Source organism: Acyrthosiphon pisum, chromosome A1, assembly GCF_005508785.2.
Source record: "Acyrthosiphon pisum isolate AL4f chromosome A1, pea_aphid_22Mar2018_4r6ur, whole genome shotgun sequence".
Taxonomy (NCBI): Eukaryota; Metazoa; Arthropoda; class Insecta; order Hemiptera; family Aphididae; genus Acyrthosiphon; species Acyrthosiphon pisum.
Genome location: NC_042494.1, coordinates 65110123 through 65130002, shown reverse-complemented (window position 1 = coordinate 65130002; position 19880 = coordinate 65110123). Strand labels below are relative to the sequence as shown.

At 26.6% G+C, this 19880-nt stretch overlaps 1 protein-coding gene and 1 non-coding gene across 4 annotated transcripts in view; one reads left to right on the top strand and one right to left on the bottom strand.

The window, feature by feature from the left end:
- The window catches only part of LOC100163447 (orcokinin peptides type A), a 52501-nt gene that overhangs the window by 21901 nt on the left and 10720 nt on the right, over positions 1–19880 (bottom strand). The gene's annotated exons all lie outside the window — the stretch shown is intronic.
- Positions 15711–15783, top strand: TRNAA-AGC. The gene has a single exon. It is a non-coding gene; the product is annotated as a tRNA-Ala (tRNA).

Here is a 19880-nt window from a genome sequence, read left to right as displayed (position 1 = left end):
CTCTCCCACGTAGAGTATCTCTGCGTGGAAATCAGATTCGGCCTCGGGGGGAATAAAATTAATGGATCCCCGCAAACGCAGTATTATTAAACGCATTGGTTTTTTCACACTTTGCAATCGGCTTTGGGTTGTAATAATTACATAATATAGGTTATTCGTATATTTCGAGCCACCCATTTCGGGTCAACAATTCGGATCCCCTCAAATCCACAATGGTTTCGTACTTTTAATGTACGCTATGCATTCAAATAATTAACAACTCTATAACATTACTTTTGCAAATTCGACGAATTACCTTCTATCCTAGGGCCCAGAGCGGTGAAAATAATGCAACCGAAATAATAATAATATATATATATATAGGTTACCCATAGGTACGATTAAATTCATTATATATTTGTTACATTTATCATAAAACTGCCATATGTTTGAGTTCAAAATTAGGTACAAATTCCGATCGTAGTAAACTCATATAATAATATAAGTCAATATATATTTATTTTAAAGTAGGATTCTGTCCAAGGATACTATTCCTATAGCCATTATCTCAATTAACACGACATTTTTTAACAAGTAGTTAGTTCTAATGAAACGAATAAAAAATGTATGTTTTTTGTTTAAGCATACTCTCACTCGGCACTTTATGAGAGAAAATTATGCAATTAACTGATGGAGGGAGGACGAACGAAATTCATCGAGAAACAAATTGAAAAAGAACAGGGAAAGTCGTTATAAGGTCATGGTTATAATGGTATGTGTTTCATTTGAATTCAATGATAAATCATTGCCAACGAAAAACAATATTCTTAGCAAAAACGATGTATTTCTGACGATATTTTTTAATGTATTTATATTTCTCTTAGTAATTTTTTTTTGCAGGGGATGTTGAATTAATTTTAGTCATAATTAGATCTTTAAATGTCAATATGAAAAAAAATTATTTTCAGGTAATTTTAAATTATTATATTTTTATAATACAGTCATAACTACATTTGCAAATGTTTGTGATTTTGTCGTATACATATTTAGTGAAAATAATGAGTATCTACGGTTATCAGTTTTCGAATTACGACAAAAACCAGAAACGAAGTAGTCACGATAAGAACTGGGAATATTTACTTCCCAATGTACCAACTATTGTTACAATTTTCTAAATCAATTTCGTCGAAAACTAGTTTTGCGTGAAGATTCTCATTTTTCCCGATCATATCTCAAAGTACTAGGCATTTTTTTCTTTTGACAGTTTGGACATGTACCACAACTAGATACAATTTTTCGCCGAAAACCACCCTCGTAGCTGATGATTGAAGCATTTGTACTAATCCTAAAGTTAACGTCAGAAACAAAAAATAAATACGCCCAAAATGACCTAATTCGGAAACCACAACTTTATGAGTTGTATAAATGTATATTATGATACGATATAATGAATACACCATATCACCCCCTCCCTATAAATATATATTGGGCAATAAATAAATGGAAAAGTATCATAATTAAGGAAGAAACTAAAATATAAAATATAATTTTCAAATTTTATAAAATTGTGGAAAATTTTAAAAACTGGCCCAGACACCATTAATCTCGATGCACATCCTTTGTGGATCAATAAACACGTAAAGTTGATGAAAAAAGTGACCATGTCTACTAATATTAATGCCATATTTTGCATAGATTACACTAATTTTATTCAATTTCAACAAATACCGATCGAATAACAATCAACAGTTATATACAAAATATGTATGAAATATGTCTACGTTTATTTCTGCGTTTAGATATAACACACTATAAAGTACAAACAAATAAACCATTAAAGTATGTTATTCAATCATAAAATGGAAAAGTTAAAATTATTATTTATTAATCTCTAATATATATATACATTATTCATACAATACAATTTTAATTATTAAATCAATACAAAAAAAGGTTTTGTTTTTATCAATATAATACGCATGGTTGTACAATTTTTCCAGTATATTATTTATTGTTGCAAAATATCCAACAGTCCGAAAAAATATCGTTTTTATGTCAATTTCAAAAGCCTAATATTATATTGAATAAATAATAACAAAAATGAATTATAAAATAGTATATTACAAAATGAAAGTTTATACATTTTAATATACGTTTTTAAATGTTATTAATTATTAATTGGTTTTCTTATATTATATTACCTATATTATATTATTTTTGTTTACCCAAACAGCAATTATTTATTTAGTACAACGACTTATTTTCTTCGATTTTTTCAAACAACATTATGGATTTTTACCTTCAACCATTAAATATAATGAAAATTATATTGTAGTTCCATTATTATTGCTTTATGCAATAAAATTATTAAAATGTATTTCCATCTCATATAATCTGACGTTTATTCATCCCGATCAAATCATTCCGTTAGTTATTATCATTATTATTACATAAGTAGCCGAGCTTCACTGTCAAGTACATTCGGATTTCAGGCCAAAATTGAATATCCATATTTTTTTCCCAACTTCAGTATATATAATGTAATTTAACATTCTATACGTATTACGTTTCCAGATAAATAAAAGCGATTTATGGTACAATAATCAAATAAATACCCCAATATGCGTGTTATATATATACATAACATAACATATTATATAATATACGTTTATCGTATCGTACCTTCATTTACAGTCTACCGCCTATTGAGTACCACGTGTCATCATTGGACCACGGTTCGCTAAACACGATCTTCAAGTTGAACGCGTTTCAGCACGTGGGCCATGTGAAAACGATTCATCTCTTTAGAGATCAGTGATATTGCTTCGCTGATCGACAAAAGGATTGCGAAAAAAATTAAGCCCGTAATTATTTATTATATCTCCACCTACATAATAGTCGCACCTATATAGGTACTTGTTTCAAAACTTCTTAAACAGTAATGCTGAGCACGCGTTTCGCAGGTCCAGTGAACAGCAACAACAACGATATATAGCATGATCATTCTTTATAAGAATTTTGTAGTAAGTAATTATTATTATTCTCATCGTTTGCTCTGCAATACGTTTTAAGTCTCACAAATGGATTACTCTTTCCAAAATGTAATAACGTTAAACGCTTAAGAATTCCACATCAAGCTGATCTCATGTAATACACTAGAAATCATATTCTTATATTATCATATAGGTATTTTAAGCACACATATATAAGCTAACTGACGTTTTAAAGAGAATACTTTATACTGAAATTATAAGGATTTTAATGCCAATGCACTATAAAATATTATACTCAAAACCTTAAAACCATATTAAAAATTTAATACTCTTGAAAAAAAAAATGTTTTCTAAAATTCGTTGAAAATTATCTCTAAAGCATATTTAATTTACTTGTCGTTTAGAAACATAATATATTTTAAAAGTACCTACGAAACATATTATAAACATTTATTTTTTAATTTAACATAACATTACTGACAACATTACATGAATACCATACGACGACGGATAATTTTCATTTATACGAGAAAAATCACAGTATTATATAATCATACAATATACAACAAATTGCTACTCGTTACAGTGACATGAAATGACGTAAATATGCTTTAGAGTTAGAATTTATTCAAATTGAATTTTCATAATACTATAACATATTATAAACTAAAATATCAAATATTATTGTAATATATTGTAGTATTTTTATTTTCGTCCAATCATTATCATATAAAGTAGAAATGTCCATGTAAAATCGTTTGGAGGAATAATAACGAAAGTAGAAAATTATCTGTAGTGAATGTATGATCCGTATAATGTATGTATGGACTGATGACGTTAAAAACATAAAAGTAATAGAACTTTAAACGAGAAAAATCCAAAAAATCTGAATTACTCCTGATGAATACGTATTGCGTGTAACTTCATAATATTATTAAACTAACGTGATTGAATAAAATTATGAATAATATATTTCCTTGCGTATCTTTTATATATCTGAAAATCGCAATTTCTCAGCGGTCCAAGTTATGAAGTAATTTCAGTTACCTAACTTAATAACGTTGGTTAGCCGTATCTATTCCATTTGGATGGTTTACCTAACCTTATACAATTTCTTCGAATCTCGAACTGTCCGTATACTTCACGAACGAATACATTATTATATAATTCTGAATTTCTTAGTTATTACACGTCTTCTAGGAAAATGTTTATTTCCACATTAGTCACGTGCAACGGCAATAATAATATTATTATGCAACAATTTTTGTGAGATTTAAATAATAATAATTATGGTCAGTGGTTGTCTCTCATGTTTTACTTAGTAACCCGATTTCCATACACTTATGATTATGAAATTTTATTTTAAATTTTATAATTTAAATTTTATGTTAAATGGTCATTAAATTATATGGATAAACGTACGAAAAACCCCATCCTTGGATTGACTAAGACAAATGATAGTTTGATGTCCATTGATTCATTCAATTGTATGCGAAAGTACTCGAGTAAGTTGGACTTCAGACTACAGTTTTGTTTCTATAATTCAAAAAACTATAACGTATAGGAGTGTTTTGAATTTGAACCAAACTTGAAATATGATACATTTTAAAACCAAAATACGTCATGATATAATGAATCAATAAAGTTGGTTCGGTAATGTTCACTGTTCTAAAAATGTACACTTCGTTGTAAGCTCATAACTATTAATTATTCATATTTAATTTTATTATCATGTAATATCAATAGTACTGCGTTAACTATTCCATAGATACTTTATTCCTTCGATTTGTATGAAAAGAAAGACTATTATAATGTAGATAGTAACTATCCCCTTAAAACTTTTTAATAAAACGCCTGCAGCTAGGGATCAACTCGATAATTATACTTTATGTTTAATTGCTTTTCATTGAAAATATTTTAATTGTTGTCAGAAAAATATAATTAAGTAAACTGAATGTTAATTTATTTCTGTGCTTGTCTTCTTTTTTTCTGTACGAATAGATCTATCGATCCAAATAACTGTAGCTAGCTATCAACATTCATTTGAAATAGTTTACAGTGTGTGGTATGTAATAATATTAATGAATAATGCATATTAATACGGCCAAAAAAACTGTGAAACTCAATCTGATGTAGGTATAATAGATTTCGAGTGTACCTCTTCATCATTGAGTAAAACCCTGCTGTAATGAATGTGTTAAATTTGAATTAAATTTAAACTATTATTCAATGATAAATCATATTGTAGTCGAAAAAACAATTCTGATCGGAGAGGGTGTATAAGTCTCTATTTCAAAGAATAAAAGATTAAGTTCATCTGACCTCCAGCAAGAAATTAGATACATATATTTTTATCAAATATTATTGTTATTTACTTATATGCCATTATCGATGTACCATAGAATGATGTGAATGTATTCACGGGGGTGTAAATAGCTTAAATCTAGTCTAAATATTTTGAAAATTCCATTGTGTATGAACAATTATTATTTTACATACAAATATCGAATTCTGTCAAAATTTTACTTTCAAAAGCTTATAAAATAAACATTGTTATGTATTTTCGACGTTTTTTTTTAAATTCTGTAAGAATGACTTAGGAAAAATATTCTGTATTATATTGTCCAAGCCATTTGTTATTTTGTGTAATGGATTAAAAAATGTATTATATTATAATAAACAAGGCATATTGTTATGATCACACGGCGTTTTGGATAGGCTATTTAGCTACATCATCACTGTCGTGGATTAATTTTCACGGTATCTAGTAATTTTTATTTGGTTAGTTGATGTGCATAAAAGGTTTCAAAGTCAATTTCATAAAGTGAGTAAAGTGAAATAAGTATACAGTAATATAGTGTATTAAGTCTGAAATTAACACTGATTGACATTACACAATCAACTGCCCAGCGGCCGATGGATGGTGAAATATTAAGATGCAGTAAAATGTCTGACACGATAAATAATGTATACAAATTATAGCCATCAAATATAATATTAACATACACCTGTGCAGTAGTATTTATATACAGTCGGTGCACGATACTCTTAAAGTTTTAAGACACCTTATTATTTAGTATTTACCAGAGAAGTCCATTTATCATTCGCATCTCGCAAGTTCGTCAAGACAATTTCCGAGACCAAGCGATGTGCCAAAATAAAATTATAGGTAATAATAATAATATTATGCACCGTCGTTTTGGTATTATTATATCGTCATAAATTACACTGTATTAATGTACGTTAACCGAAATTATTTCGATATAGTCAATATGTTGTGTTTATTGTACTTTTTTAAAAACATAGTTGGCTATAGGTAATTATTTGTAAATGCTTCTACAGTCTGGAATTGACCTCTGATATGTGGTGGAAACCTATCGATATCAAAATAATATAATACGTTATTATTATTTTTTAAATATTATTAAATTATCATCATATCAGGAACGATTTTATTAGCATATAATCACACTTCCGGTTTCTGTAAATAATTGATTTAGTACTTTTTGATTGATTACGTATATACCTAATATATTGTGACTATATTATTAGGTATATTATATTTCATTAATATAGATGAATATTCAAAACGTTATTTTATATTTGACAGCTATTTCAGCAAACATTTTAATGATTTCAATCTTGGTACCTACATTACACTTTAATGGTATGGCGCATAAAATGTTTAAAAAACAATGTTAATTCAATTAATATTGAATAAAAAAAGTTATACATTTTGACAAATCTCGTCTCATTAGTATCATTGCTTCTATCGGTAGATATAACAAAGTACTTATACGAGATAAACAATAGGGTCGGTTCATTAGTTAATTACTCGTAACGATGGTCTAAGTTATTGTGCTCTTTTAAACACGCTATGTTTATAAGTTAATAACAATATAGTATAGTATAGTATATTAATGTAAGAATAACGACGGAAAGAAAGGTAAATTTAAATAATATTCTTCATCATTATTAATTATTTTTTCCATTATAGTATCTCATTATAGGTATTATAGTTATAATTTATAAGGTATAATGCAATTTGTTTAAAAGTTATGGAAAACGTGTTTCTTCTCTAATAACTAATAAGTAGTTATGTAATAAATTAATAATTATACTACCTATCCTTTTTTTTAAAAAATATAACATGATATTAAGTACATAACAAATTGTATTCAATGTTAATAAATAATTATGTTAAGCAAGATAAACCATTTTCCGTTTATATTACTCGTAAATATCGTTCAAAATTTAATAACTCTTGTCACTTGTCAATAGCATGGTATGTAATGAAAATTGTTAATATATATGCATTTTTTTTTTTTTAATTACAGTAAGGTTATATTTTTTTTTCTGTTTGTGTTATTTTTAAAAGTTTTACAGCAGTAAAATATAAAAAGACCAATCTCTCTAAATGATAATTTTAGTAATTCCATAAGTAGTACCTACGTAAATTTGATATTTATGAACAGTCAGAAAATTATCGTTTGATTGGCTGGCGATAATTAAGTTTCCCATTTCACGACGGTCAATAAAAGGTACGAGGAATAATTTATTTCAACTAAACGACGACCAATTGTGAATTGAATGCTTTTATTTGGATTAACACCTTGGCACATTTACGAAACACTTCGACATCATTTTCTAAAGAAAGTGAAGAGTAGGTATAATAAAATAAAATTTATATTATGATGTTGAAGTTTTTTTTTAAATGGTCGACTATTGTGGTAATATGAATAAACACAATAAGTCATTGAAATTGGTTCTTAAAATAGTAATAAACTTTAACTTAAATTATTATTTTCAAAATAAAGTAACAACCTAAAAAATATTGATTAAAATAGCTACATTTACTTTAACACTAAATTTAACAAGTACTTTAAAATTATTTTTCGGAATTAGAATTTTTATATTAATTTTAAAGTTTTTATTATTATTATACCATTTTAATTTATTGTCAATTATTTTACGTTATACGTGCATCTCATTTTATATTTAAACATAACTTAAAGTGTGGTCTTCTTTAGTGTTATTTAATCTATATTAACCAATACAATGTACAATTGTAGTAAAAATTCTAGTTGCTATTTAAATATATAATAAATTTCCTTTCCACCATGCAAATCATTCAAACCCCCTGATCCTTGCCCTTGACTCTGACAATGTACCAGGCAATCTTCCGAGAATAGGCTTAAAATAAATTCGTGTACAGATTTGTTAACGTAAAAAAAAAATTACAACATATATATCACATCAAAAGTATTACTACTGGGTAATCTCTTTAATCTATTCTTGGATGTCTAAATAACTAATTATAATCACATAATATGCTTATGTATTTCTATAATAGATATCAAAATATACAAACTAAGAATGGGTACGGCTTATTTGTTATTGGAGCAGCTGTGCGATGCACAAGACGTATTGTATAAATTCAAAAAGCACTATTATTATAACATACGACTAGTACGAGTACGTAGTCGGTGCTAACAATTCGAATAGGAAAGTTCTGTTTACAAATTGTAAAATAATTAGTATTGTTTTTTCATTAAATAAGATTACATACAGCTGAAGCTGCTTTTATTGTAGAATATGTATTATATTTTTATTAACCATTCTATGTTTAAAATTTGCGATGGATTAATTATTTTGTATACTTAACTATAAGCATGAGATCAAAACGTATTGTTTTCCACACAAAATAAATACATAACTCTAAATACGATTACGATTACAATAATTATATGTATGTTATGCTTAAAAATAATTATCATGATCACATGACGAATTATTTATTATTAGTTATTGTCAAGTATTGTAGCAGTAATATTACATAATTTATAAGGAGTAATGAATAACATTTTGTAAATGTAATCTTTCGAATATGAAAAGAAAATACTAATTAGAGCCTCCGCTGAGTTATAATATTGATTAATCAATACTTAAAAAGATAATGATGAAAGTTAAAAATAAACGATGAATATGCACTGATCTAATAATTATTCTTGAAGACAATTGAAATGATCAATTATATCATGGCAGTTGTTAAGTTAAAAATGTATTAGCATAATATTATTATTGAAATGAGTACTTGTAATAATTTTTGATATTCATCTTTAAACATTTTTCATGAGTTTTTTCAAACGATAAAGTTGTAAATTTATTGTGGTCAATATATTATAAATACATAATAAACATTTTTGAATAATCAACAGTATAATGTATACAAATTATTGTTAACGAACTCATTAAGTAAGTTTATCATAATGGAAAAGTGTTTTTGTACATTTAAAATAAAAAAATATGTTCATTCGTTTATTTAGTGGAATGTAGAATTTTTAATTTACATAAAAATTAAAATGCAGTCAGTTTTTGTATTCCTTGGAGATTTTATTTTGATCATTAAATATGTAGTATCTAAACGTATCCAGTATGCAATTGATTACATTTTGAACCACTAAAGACAATTTGATTCTGCCTTCTCTAAAGACGCACATTATGCGAGGAAAATTTTCAATCTAAATAAATTATATATCTTTAGGATAAACTACTAAACTACTAAAATCTCGAATACTTTTGTTTTGACGAAATATTGAAATTACGCAACTGAAATACATTAATTACAGACAAACAATAAAACTTTTTAATTTTCACTTAAATTATTTATCAATACGTGGGTGTCTATTATACTAAATATTACCTATTTATAAACAAATTATTGATATTGTTCATTGATCAATATAACTATACAAATTACAATTAATTAGGTATCGTGTAATAATTATTATTAACTATATATGTATGATACAAAACTAATCTTCAATTATAATATAATTATTGAGTTATTTAAAATAATACAAACTTATTTATAAAAACTCCTATCAGCATAATATTTAATGTGGTACCTATCTACTCCTAGTTCGTATTATTTTATGGGCAGTCTACTTAACTGTATTAATATTTACTTCATTTTTTCATCTATAAGTCCTTCGAGGAGTACATATATTACCTATATATTATATATTTATAAGTTAGTATTGGGTAATTTTGGTATAATATTAGGTATGCCTTTCATAATACCTACACAGTATGATTATACAGTAATAATTTAAACATTTTTCTTTTGAATATTTTATGCCAGACATTTTTTATTACATTGCACTCTGTTCTCAAGGCGTATGTATCTGCTAAAAAATACCCCAAAAATGTTTTTTTATCGTTGGAATGTGTTTACTTACATATTATGTACTTATAATGATTTGACTTTTGTTTTTAAATTTTTTAAAAACCTAATGTACCTATTGATTAGTTCTTCCTAATATGCAGAAATCTACCTATTAATGTAATATAGGTACAATTAGGTAACTATGTAAGTATCGATAACACTATATTATGTAAAAAATAATACGTAGTTATTGAATATTGAAAACAATACAGTAACTTAAACCTAGTCGCGTGGACGTATAACTCTTTGTTTTTACAAGAAACATTTATTTCTATATAATACCTATATCACTATATCACTTAAGACTTTTTTACTGGCACTCCATAAAGAGTATGTAATAATTGCATGTGTTTCCGCCTTGCCTACATTCATAAATCATAATAATACATTTCCATTTTAAAAATAGGCTAGGTATAAATTATTTTACATGTTGCATATAGTTCGTTTAGCTGAATTGTCTCTTATGACTGTATACTGTATGCACCATAAGTAAGAACAAACACATTATTATTATTATAACTCTGGTAGTTACCAATGTCAAAAGCGAATACCTAGCTATTAAAAATATATTCTACCAGAAAATGAATCCAGAGAATCCGTTATGTTTCATATTATTATCTAATAAGTATTTATTATATATACCTAAATTTTTGTCATTTTCCTAGAAATACTGATGAAATAATTAATTATATATTCGAACAGTTATGTAAGAAAGTATTTCACATTATAATCCGAGCGAAAAATGTAACAAATATACAATGGTTTTACGATGATGTTTTTTTTGTGCTTGAAGTCACCTTTTGGATTATTAAAATGTCGTTTAGCTTCGTAAGTTTAGGCTGAGCTGAAACGTTGGGGCAATATCTAGCAGCAAATTTGATTTCTTTGACACTTTGTGGGGGCTGGTTAAAAAATTTCAAGTACTTAATTCAGAAGATAAAAGTGAATATTTAAGCAGCATCGGTTTTTGACAAAAATAGATTTTGTTCTTTTTGTTGAGTAATTCAGTAAGAAATATACGCCTAACCTTTAACAGATTTTACATAGACTTGAAATATTTACTGAATATCTTAATTAGTATTTTTTAGGCATTTTAATATTTATTATTAACCTATTCATGTAGATTTAAAAATAATTTTTTTCTATTTATAGCGATATGTTTGTTTGTTAATCAAAATGATTGATGATGTAACACAAATTTTCTTAATTTTTCATAAGTTATTCTTATTTTCTCATAGTACCTACTTTTAATTAAAAATATCAAAAATGCATGAGCATAATATTTATTTTCAAAAGCATTTGATGTTTAAAATGATTTGTTTATCTATTAATTAATCCCACATTTTAAATTTAGTTTTCATAATATGAATTATTTATAAATCTAACCAAACACTAGATGATTGTCAAATTAGACAAATTAATAAAATAAAATTGTAATGTTTGAAATTTGGTTCCTTTGAAATTTATTTTCATATTTCAAAGCGAGTAAAACGGTCCAAAATAATACCTATAAATTACAGTAATTTGTATGAAGTTACTTCATACATTGAAGTTAATAGTTTTAGGTATTCGTAAACTAAGGCCGGTATATATTAGTGTATCATATACTGTAATTTTGAAGTATCTACAAAGTGCAATAAAGCATAGTAAGGCCGTGTTAAAATAATCTGGACATGGCCAGTAGTAGTAAACTTCTTAATATTCACACTTATGCAAATGTCCTTAGTAATTTATAAAGGAATAATATGAATATATGATATGAGTTATGCGTATCGACTTCACTATACTTGAGTCATGAATACTTATGAATTATGATATTATATTACTAAAAGCTGTTGAAAATCACAGAACTCTAATGAATGTTCTAAATCCTCTTAAAAAAAACCTAAAGTATTTAAAAGATTTGACATTTTCTTATTAAATAAAATAAAGTTACATATAAAATAATATCAAAATCTTTTTATATATAGGTACTAGATACCTTCTACCAGTTTGTGATTAGAATATTTTATATGGTAATTAATATTTATTTTGAACGAAAATCGTCAATATAATAAAATACTGCATATTGTATATTGTATATAACATAATTTTATCACATATTATATGAAATAATTATTCATACAGTACATATGTTAGAATGATCTATTTGACTACCAATTTAGAAGCGTCTAATTAAATTCTTATATTAATTTGTGTATTTTTTTCTGCACTTCAATAAAATATGTGAACATTCTTCAATAGCCTAAGTATAGATACTACCAGGTAAATAGTTATTAGTTATTTATAAATTTACCGTCTAAATGGTGGAGAAATAATTTTGATAAAAGTGTAAAGGTTATGACACCTTAAAAACGCTTTCCTTGACAATGTCAAAAAAATCCACGAGGGGATTCTTTTATTCAAAGCCCGCAAAAAATAACAATTTATTTGTTTTCAATGATAAAAAAAAACTTTTTCTTTTTAGAAATGTGAATTGTTGAGTTGGTGGTTATTAGGGTATACTAGAGCACCTTAGATATTATTCGTTATTCTGTCATATTGTATAGGTAATATTACACAAAGCATATTGGCGCCGCTGGCTGAGAATTCGTTCATTTTAGTTGTAGGTCGGATAGTGGGAATGACTTTTTATTTCGTCGGAATATAATAATATGTTCGAACTTTATTTGCCTCCGTGATTTGCATGTAAAGCACTCGTATTGCATGTTTTCGACATTACTGTCATGTTACTTTACACCCATTTTTTTTAAATGCGATGTTTTTGCTTTTATATAAATATTTTCAGTTAACCAGTTGCGTTCAAAAATTTTTAAGATCAAGTATATACAGATTACAGACCATATAATATGTATACAACACGTAATATGCTATTTTGCTGTTTTTCTATTGAATACCAAATGTTATTCAGTTTGTTTTGACATCGTTTAAGTAAAAAATGAATATAGAAATAAATGAGAACTTTCCAATAAAATCAACAAAAAAAAAAAAAGCAGGTAAGAGGATGTCGCTCTGCTGTATAGTAGATTACAAGTGGGTCATTGTATAATGGTTGTATTAGACTATATATACTATATATCATTGTATAAGAAAAACGATTCTGAGCGGAGACAGTTTGTCAGTCTGGATATTTTATATTTTGTTATTATTTATTTTATCATGTGAGTTGAATTAATATTAAAATATTACAATTTTTTATTTGTTTCTATGGTGATAAACAAAGCGTTAGAAATTAAAATTCCATTTTTAAGCGTTTTTTTAGCGTTTTTTCGTAATTTTCCGGTGGTTTTTCCTGTGGCATTAAATAACTATAGAGAAAATCGAAAAATGACCTCTCTAAAGTACCATCTTGATCCAATTTGCTAAAAGATAAGGTACTATATGTTGAAATCAAAACACTCCTTCTGGAAGAAATTTCGTATGGGGGATATAAAAATAAAAAAAAATAAACACCATTGTAAAAACAATAGCTTCCTCGCTCCGCTCAGAATCTACAACAATACTAAAATGTTGTCACATTTTATCAGAAATAGTTGTACGATGTTACCGCAGAAACAAATTACATAATAAAACACCAATCTGAAATTAGCAATTAAACTGATATATTATTACATAGGTACCTTGTATAGCTACCTTTTTATACCTTTGTATATGATGTGTTATCTACTTATCTATTGGTGCATCGTAATTTTGTTTGCGTTGCCGTCAAATTAACTACCTTGAATGCACAGATATAAAATAGGTACTAGATAGCTAACAAGACATCGAACATTGAAGTTATCCGCCATATGCGTGTAGGTCAATGTTTACATAATTATCTTATCAATAAGACATGATAACAATCTGATGGTCAAAATACTTTTATATCTGACGATGGAATATTGAATAAGGATAATATTATGTGTAGTCATTAAAAACCATTGAAATAGAAATATATATTTTTTATATTTTTTTAATATTTTATAAAAAAATTTTATTCTGTGCGAATAATATCATGTTATCATACAGTATTGATATGATAATTATGTAAACATTGACCAACATGTATATGGTGGCTGACTTCAACATCGATTATCCTAATGTAGACAAGTTAGCTATCTAATATTTTATATCTGCGATTGAATGTTTGTTTACAATGTCAAAATTACATGTGAAAAAAAGATAATATTTAGAATATTAATTGAATAATAATTAATAAAATAATATTCTTTAACAATACGTAAAAATGTATTTAGAAATAAATTATGTTAGCTATCATTAAAATTACCATAACACAATGAAGGTAGTATAACCTATTTATAACAATTAACAATGAAACAAACAAACTAACGATACAATATAGGTACCTGCAGTGTATAATATTGTCATTGATTATACGTATTGTATGGTCAATGGTATTACTTACCAACCTATTCTTAAGTACCTATATGCAGAGTATTGTAATTGATATACGGGCTAAGATAGTTATTAGTTATAGTAGAAGGGTCAATTAAGTTGCTGGTGGTATATTATTTTACATATTGTATCAACTAGAAATATATAATTATAACAATTGATAAAGATATAAACGTCTAATCATAACAACGGTGGAGGGGGGGGATTAGGGGTTATATTCCACTATCCTCTATTGTTCTATAAAACCCCTTGTTTGTGTCTTTGGTATTACCACCATAGTTAATTTAAATGTTTTAAATGTATTAGATATTTCTTATAACACCCACACCCCCCCTTTCCCTGTTTAAATTCTCGGGTACGCCACCTAGCTACTTTATTCTTAACTACCTATCTATACAATTTAATATCAAAAAAATACCTATTGAATTAATTTAACAATGAAATTATATTTTCAATCGACTCGATTTTGTAGGCTCTAATGGGACTAGGTAACCCGGAGAGATGCTCAAACAAGGATTTACGTTTTATTTAAGATTTACAATAGAAATCGAAATTTTTTTTATTATAAATGGTTGCTATTGGTTACGGTTATCGGGTTATAATAGCAATAGGAGAAATGATAAATAAAAATTATTATTTATTTATTTTTCATATATTATAATAAACCCCAGCGGCCCGGCAGATAAGCTAAAAGCACGCTTCAAATTGTCGCGTTTATGGTTTCGACTTTCGAATAAAGAAATGATAGCATAAAATAAATATGCAATTTGAATTTATAGCATTCATTGGCTACCTACATATTATATTAATTATTAGGCACTATCATAATTGCAATAAATATGGCATTTACATTTATTTACAAATTACAAATATAATCAATCATCAATGACATAATTATAAAACATACAAATCTTTGTATGAGCAATGTCGGACAGGACAGCTAGTTAAATACAAAACTCTACGTTGATTTTTTCTTTAAACCGATCAATAATAAAAGTTGAATAACTATTAATTAGCTAGCCGTAATATATTATTATCATTATTATTTATTTTACTTTCAATATACACATATACTTATTTGTTAAAGAGAACAAATTTATAAGTGTCTTTCATCAGGGGGCGTAGCTCAGATGGTAGAGCGCTCGCTTAGCATGCGAGAGGTACCGGGATCGATGCCCGGCGCCTCCAGAATAGATTTTGCACTTTTTACATTTGGTTTATTTTACAAAATATTATTTTCTATACTCGCCACTCTTATAATTTTTAAATATTTAAATACTGACTGCTGTAGTAAAATATTTTATGATTTCATTCAAAAATAACCTTACCAAATACAATAAAAATTATTAAAACATATTGATTTGTAATTATAACTAACTTATAATAGTAGTACTTATAACGAGTTGATACAATTTACTTTTAATTCATTGTTAATTCATACGCAAATTTTTCACGTTACTTTATATTATAAAAAAGGACATAATATTAGGTATGTTTTAATAGGTAACCAACTTGATAATTAAATCATACTATAATGTTGACTTAAATTAGTGATGATCTTTAAACATCTTCGCCGAAACTTATCTACCTAATTTTGGAATGTAGAATAAATATTTAAGTTCAGGTTAATATCAGATACCACCAAAATACCCAGTATATCAGTTCTAATATAGAGGGATAATTTAAACTATACAGTGTAAAATTACCTAAGTAATAGTGCAGCATAAACATCATTTACCTACACAATTATAATAGTATAAATTATAATCGTCTAATACTGGAATTTCGGTCCTTCATATTTGTACGTATCGTGCAATCTGCGGAAGTTGAGTTATGTATCGTGGAAGCGTACCGAAATCTTAGTATTATAGGTACATGATATTTATACTAAATGTTTATACTAAACATTATGACATTATGTAAAATAATGGTATTTGTTAATTGTTAATAGCTAGTAAATAGTATTATGAATTGTTATTTTTAATTAAAATTTGAATTGCTGATATGGGATAATTAATCAAAAATGATAATTTTATGGTCCAATAACATGTATAAATTATACAAACAAACGTTTATAGTACTATAGTTTGAAACGTCATCCCTGTAATACCTGTAATACCATTCAACATAACAACAATAGTGCATACCTATCATAGAAGACACGTTTGGATGACCCCATTTCACCCAATCAGAATTAATATTATGCTCCTATAAAAAATACGGTCGGCATATTATTGTACCTCGCCTCTTCTGTACAGGATTAGGTGAACGATGTAGGTACCAATGATATAAAATATTGTCTGTTTCGATCGTTTACAATATTTGGTAGAGCCCAATCAAAAAGTTTTAATATTCAATTAGTACCTATATTTCATACTTAAATTCGTTTATGTAAAATTATTGAATAAAACCTAGATTAAATAAAATTTTACTTCATGCTTACGTCTTTGCTGTAGTTAATTAATATTACTACCTATATTATACAAATATTTAGTATACAGCAGAATAATTCTATTTTATAAAATATTTGCAATTAAGAAAAAAACAATTTATTTCTTAATTCTTCGTCTCAAAATCATTGTTGAGCAAGAGCTTACAATGAAAGTACATGTTATTCGAACAAATCTCGTTTAAGTGCCTTTGGAAATGTGTACGGAAATAAATGAAAATTGTGCATTTTTAAATAAGATATAATGCATTTCGGGATATTATATAGAAATATTCAAGTTTCATACAAATAATACAATAGAAACATTCGATATTCATTTTAAATTTAACAATAGCTCGATTATTTCAACTAGGTACAATCAAATATGCTTTTGAAAAGATAAATGTAACTGAAATGTGAAAGCATCAGAATTTTAAGAAAAATGTATCACTCTGATAATAGTGTTATGAATTGGACAAGCGTTTCAAATAGCCTAGGTACCTATTATATAATATGTAAATAAATCATGATTAATGAGAGAAGATAATATAATTTATTCATAAACACCAAACGCATTGAATTTAAACGAGCAAACTTGCAGGGTAATAATATAATATGTTCTTCATCAAAATTATACTGTACCTACGCAATTAAAAATTAAATACACTTTACGAGTTATTTTATGCAAAATAATCCTTTTGATACGTCATGTTGTTAATTTGTACCACTAACATAGTGTGAGTCGTATTAATGAAGATTCTTGTTTTTGAGGTGAGAAAAGTCAATATATATTTTAAAATCATTATATCTACATAATACTTTAATATATTTACTGTGAATCAAGCTTTAATGGGCTTAAACAAATAAGCACATTTCTAAAATGTTAAAATGTGTACGTGTGTCGTGTACAAACTACATTATTGTAATTGAACATAATTAACTTTAAGTCCGTGGTAATATTCTGAGAGTAATTGAATTTATTTATGTATAACCTATTTACTACAGTTAAATGTATTTCACTGTTATGTGAAATATATACTTACATTCAATACTGATAATTGCCAATAATGTACTCGTGTCAGACATAATAAATGCCAGTTTTAACACTATTAAATATTTTAAATGATCTTCAAATATATTTTATGAAATTTAAAAAAAATTACGAAATTAATAATATATTATGAAAATTGTCACTGTTACTGTGTGTATTTCAATAAAGGAAATTTTAGTACCATTTTTACTAGCAAGACATCAAAAGCAAAATAATTGTAAATAATTGAACTTCAAAGCTACGTTATACAACACTATAAGTTCATGGTAAAATATACCAGTAAATATGTCATTATAAAGTTTAGAATACATTTAAACTGTATATAAAAGTATAAATGGGAAGTTTAAAATAAGTAAAATTTTCAATTATTAACATATTAAAACATACAAAAGAATAAATATTAAGGTTCCGTACGAAAGCACTTTAAAATATTTAACAAGAATATAACTTGATCCGACTACGTTGAACTGTTTGGTTTCATTATGTATACTATATAAAAAAATAAAAATGTCCTGATTAAAATGTACATAAAGTGTTTGGCAATACAATCAAATGACTTATTGTCTAGTTATAACAGGGGCAGTACTGCCTTAAAAATATCCCAACCAGCTATAACTTAGAAAATGTTCGGTCTTTAAAAAAAATATTATCTTTGATAAACGGCGTAGATGCTTCAGTTCCAATGTATACAAGCTTATATTATAAGCTTAACATTGTTGTTCAGGTACAATACACGCTCGTATCGATTGAAAAATAAACAAACGAACAAATATTTAAGAATATAATAATATAATATACTCGACCGCATGCTTCGTGAAATTATTTAGGTACGTGAAATATGACACTTGTTGGTCGAAATCGACATGTCTATATAAATATTATTACAGTATACTTTTGCAAAGAAACAATAACATATATGGGTAGGTTTAATATTTTTAATATATTATATTATACACAGTAATTATTGTATGAAATAAGCTACCGCCAAGGGACGACTGTTCCACGCATGTGATATTAATATGATAATTTATTATTATTATATTGTATATTTTTGACGTTTTGGTTTATTCGAAAACGGATTTCTTCCATATTTTCCTATACCTACGGGAGCTAAATAATCATCATTTGTCTGTCGTGACACGAAAACTAATTGGCTGAGGACCGTTGTGTGCATTCAGTATTTTATAAATTTCCCCACATGACGTAAAGCTGTGGTCTGTGAATGTATATATAATAATGTATATAATATATAGTTATACACATAAATGCGGGACAATAAAGATCACGGAAGTGACACGGAAAAGCTTTTTGCAAGTATTTACCCACCCACCTGTTAATATACTTCTATAATCATTTATTCTACAAATGGTGGTGAGTGATAATAATTACAAATTGTATATCGACGGCAATGATTACAGATGACTAATAAATTACCTTAGAGATATCTGTTGTGATAATAAGTATTTAATTATAATCAATGTGGTTGATTAGATATCTGATTCGTATTAGACGTTGAGTGGCGTTTTTCGCTGTCTTATACAAGGTTTTAAGTACTTTTGATTAAGCCGACAAAATGCTACACATTATTATATTTTAGACTATGTTTAGTAATATTATTGCATTAGTTTACACTTTACGTCGACGTGTATTGATGTTAGTGCACATCGAGTAGCATGATGTTCTCTCAGTTTATATTATATAGTGTTGATTGAATAATATTATTTTCTACCCAACCTCTTTCATTTCCTTCAAATATTTGATATTATTATTGATATTCAATACTACATACACCCAGGGGTCACGAGG